General features: G+C 32.6%; 1 long non-coding RNA gene across 1 annotated transcript; it reads left to right on the top strand.

Moving 5' to 3' along the window:
• Positions 1-2,792: 2,792 nt before the first annotated feature.
• On the top strand, positions 2,793-4,337 carry LOC134252151 (uncharacterized). The gene is made up of 4 exons (XR_009988912.1): positions 2,793-3,006; positions 3,627-3,687; positions 4,001-4,068; positions 4,251-4,337. It is a non-coding gene; the product is annotated as an uncharacterized LOC134252151 (long non-coding RNA).

Genomic DNA, 4,337 nt, shown 5'->3' with positions numbered 1-4,337 from the left:
GCATCTTTTTTTTAAATTTAATTGTTAATACTATAACCTCATAAAAGCGTCAATTTCATGCTTTAAATATCATAATAATGCATGAGAAAGCTTAACATTGCATAGTTTATCTACCTTCACTTTATACTACACTTACATACAGGTACACGAAGTATTCGGTGACTGTCTGAGGCGGCACTGAATACATTCGTTGTTGACTATCATATCGAGAATTGTATTAATATTTCATATCATTTTGAATTATTTAAATGCTTTTGTCAAGATATGCAACTATTCTATTCCTGGTACGTACGTTAATGACTTTCTCGAGTTGTGTATGAATTTATCTGCCTTCACTTTATACTAATATACACTTGCATACAGATACACGAAGTATTCGGTGACTGTCTGAGGCGGCACTGAATATATTCGTTGTTGAGTATCATATCGAGGATTGTATTAATATTTCATATCATTTTGAATTATTTAAATGCTTTTGTCAAGATATGCAATAATTCTATTCCTGGTACGTACGTTAATGACTTTCGAGTTGTGTATGAATTTATCTGTCTTCACTTTATAAACTTACATACATGTACACGAAGTATTCGGTGACTGTCTGAGGCGGCACTGAATATATTCGTTGTTGGGTATCATATCGAGGATTGTATAAATAGTTTATATCTTTTTGAATTATTTGCATGTTTTTGTCAAGATATGCAATAATTCTATTCCTGGTTGGTACGTTAATGACTTTCGATTATGTATTTATTTTATTTTAGTTAACATTTTTATTATCCATCCTTAGAATTCCATTGATCTATGTTGTGAATAGTTTTGCTAGTATTTACATCGTTATCAAGCTGTATACATTAAGTAACTGAAGCACATTTTTGGGTGGGGCGAGGGACCCTTCTCTGTACGTTCATTGTCCCTCTTGTGGGATGTTTTTGGGCCCCACCTTCTGCTGCATTCTGATATTGTAAAATCTGTAATCTCATTTGGCATTTGTAATAAATGCTCTATACACACACACACCCTCTTTATTATTTAACATGCTGCAGAACAGAGCTGCAAATGTGCTTCAGGTTCACATGAACCGAATTGTTCATCAGTTTCAGTATTTAAGAGCACATAAGTGTATTTATGTATATAAAGGAATTTATGTGATCTAAATACGTAATAAATTGCATATTTTTATTAATTACCAATTTGTTTGAATTCATGGGTCCCGAAGGGTTTTCCGGGTTCTATACTTAAGCGTCCTCTAGTAACGGCTATTAGCCTTATCCTTATCAGAATAACATTTCGGCTCCAAAAATGTGGTTTACAAATTTTACCCACCACCACCCCTTCAATCCTCCATAATTATTGTTATTGTAGAAAATACATGTACTAGTTTCTTTTATATAAGGTGCCTATTGTTATTGCATAACTTTTGTTATTGTAGAAAATAGATGTACTAGTTTCTTTTGTTTAAGGTACTTATTGTTAATTTTGTAGAAAATATATGTACTAGTTTTCTTTTGTATAAGGTGTGGGATGTTTTTGGGCCCCACCTTCTGCTGCATTCTGATATTGTAAAATCTGTAATCTCATTTGGCATTTGTAATAAATGCTCTATACACACACACACCCTCTTTATTATTTAACATGCTGCAGAACAGAGCTGCAAATGTGCTTCAGGTTCACATGAACCGAATTGTTCATCAGTTTCAGTATTTAAGAGCACATAATAACTATTTACCGATATTTGCCAGAACTTGTAACAAACGGCAATATTTTTATGTCTAAATAATTAATTATTAATGATTTTCTCTTACATAAAATAGCATGTTTTTAAAATAATTCTCTTTTTATGTGCCGTTTGGTTGCATTCGGCTTCAGCCAAGCGCTTGCACTCGATGACACGGAATATTGTTTACATCACAGGGGCCTGTAACATACTGTATTTGATTTTACGTAATCACTATATGAATACAAAAGAGAAAGGGAAACAACGTCAGCTCGAACGAATTTACACAGGGTCGATCTCGGAAATGACTCGTGCTTTCAATAAAATACCTTGCAGTTAGTGAAATAACGTCTGGGATCATTCAGTAATAATCACTCTTTAATAAAAATACCATCGCGGTCATTTAAGAATCGTGTCAGTCGTGTTTTGCAGATCCGATATCCTGTTATGCAAGTGATGTAGTTTAAGTCGTCCACTAAATTCGCTCAACATTGCATCCAATATTTAACGCGAGATGTGATAAGTCAGTGGTGCTTTTCTCGAACAGATCTGACCAATCACGCTCCGCCTTTTACCAATCATGGGTTTTTCCAAAATGTCGTCTGTTCTGGGCTCGAGCCTCTCTGTGAACGAAAAAAGCTACCGTATTTATTCAAATCGGAGATGTTGTACCTTTGAATTGCAATTAACAAAAGAAAAAGATGATTTTCGTGAACGCTGGATCTTTACTTTGTGTTTTCCATCTCCGGAAAGACTTCAAAACTGGAGAAAATGTGCGAATTTTGCCTCGTTTTAGTGGACGACTTAAAGTACATCGACTCGCACAACGGGATGTCGAGTTAGTATTACCCAACTTAAACGCTATAAAAAGTAAAGAGGTTTCTGTTTTATTAAAGAATATTTATTGTAGTATGGTTTCTAGTTATAATTTAATTGGCTACATTCTTTTTTCTATGAAATAAAATATCTCCGAGATCGACCCTGTGTAAATTCGGGCTGACGTTGTTTCCCTTTCCTTTTTTGTATATATATAGTGATTACGTAAAATCAAAAACAGTATGTTACCGGCCCCTGTGGTTTACATCTACAAACGTGGCGACATCAGCTGAGATATACAGTGGATTTAAATGCAATAACCGGGGAATCTTTATAGAAAATAGGGATGAGATAAGAGGTAAGGCGTTGTTTATCCCTATTACGAAAATATAAAGACATTATTTCGGAAAATAATGGAAGAGTGAGACGATCAGCATCAGCTCCCTAGATCCATCACTGAAGTACATTTAGCCCAGGTATGTATGCACATGTATGTATATCTAGATATTCCTTTGTTAACATCAAAGAAAAAATCCGATCGTTAGTTCGTACATGTTCATTTAGATGTATTATCACAGTCAGTGAAAAACTAATGCAGTGCATTGTGATTGTATGTATCCCCCCACCCCAATCACAACATCCCCATACAAAGTTGCACATTTTTATTAGAATTTTAAAAATGTAATTGTACTGAATATGTGGTGCAGAGTTCTTGCAAATTCGCTTATTTTCTTTGAGACAAAAGTCAATATGTGTAGTAAGGGCGGGGGAGGGGGGTCAACAATACTAAATTAGATTTGAAATTTCATTGTCTCAGTCAGTGAGTTGACAATAATTTACTAAACATGTAATATTCTTGTCTTTTTGGCATACAAACATGCTCCATAATATAAAAAAAAATTTTCTGTATCATTATGTTGAAAACATAAAACCTCTACTTTATATCTATGGTCTCAATTTCTAAATTAATGGGGAATAAAATATTTTTAAATTTTTTTTTAGTTTTTTAGTCAAGTCAATTAAATTCTGTAATTTATACGTATTTTTTTTTTTTATAACAACATGATATATAAAATTAATACTTTTATTATTGTAGCTGTCAAGAGTTCCAGGCTTTGAGAATGAATAAATACAAAATGCATCCATTTCTCCACATGGTATGTATACTTCTAAAGCATTTCACATTATTTTAAGGATGCATGTGTAGTTATATTTATTTTTCATTTTGGTAAAGATGAAAGAATGTTCTTTCATATATTCTAATTACTTATTCTTGTAAATTTCAGAGGTTTTAATATAATTTCCCAGAAAAGTTTTGTAACACAACTTTGTTTCCATTTATCTTTAATATGAATTCAATGCAGCATACAGTATATCAAGATTTGCCATTTTGTTTTGTCATATGTAATGTCATTTTATTCTACAATGTATTTCATTTAATAATCTCATTGCATATATTATGTATTGCAGCTTTTCCCAAAGAATTGGGCCAATGGATTCATTCAGGCAGCAAGTTAATTCATAATTTAAGGAAAATGGTATGCTCCATATCAGCTATAAACCATGCATTAACAGTAGAATTGCAAACATTTTATTATGCATTCAATGTTCCATTCTTTCGTGCATTGTTCTGAATTTAATTTCATTTTAAACACCAATTTACTCTCAATAATAGTATGTATATATGTATATCCTAATTTTCTTATACATGTGTTTTCAGAATTGATTTCATCCACAAGAACATAAAGTGATGGAAATAATCTGCACCTGCTCAGTATTTCTTTACAGACTGCCTATGAATTTGAAA

This window comes from Saccostrea cucullata, unplaced genomic scaffold, assembly GCF_032062105.1.
Source record: "Saccostrea cucullata isolate Sc308-1 unplaced genomic scaffold, CSIRO_AGI_Scuc_v1 ctg9434, whole genome shotgun sequence".
In the NCBI taxonomy this organism is placed as follows: Eukaryota; Metazoa; Mollusca; class Bivalvia; order Ostreida; family Ostreidae; genus Saccostrea; species Saccostrea cuccullata.
This window is presented reverse-complemented; position numbering and strand designations above follow the sequence as displayed.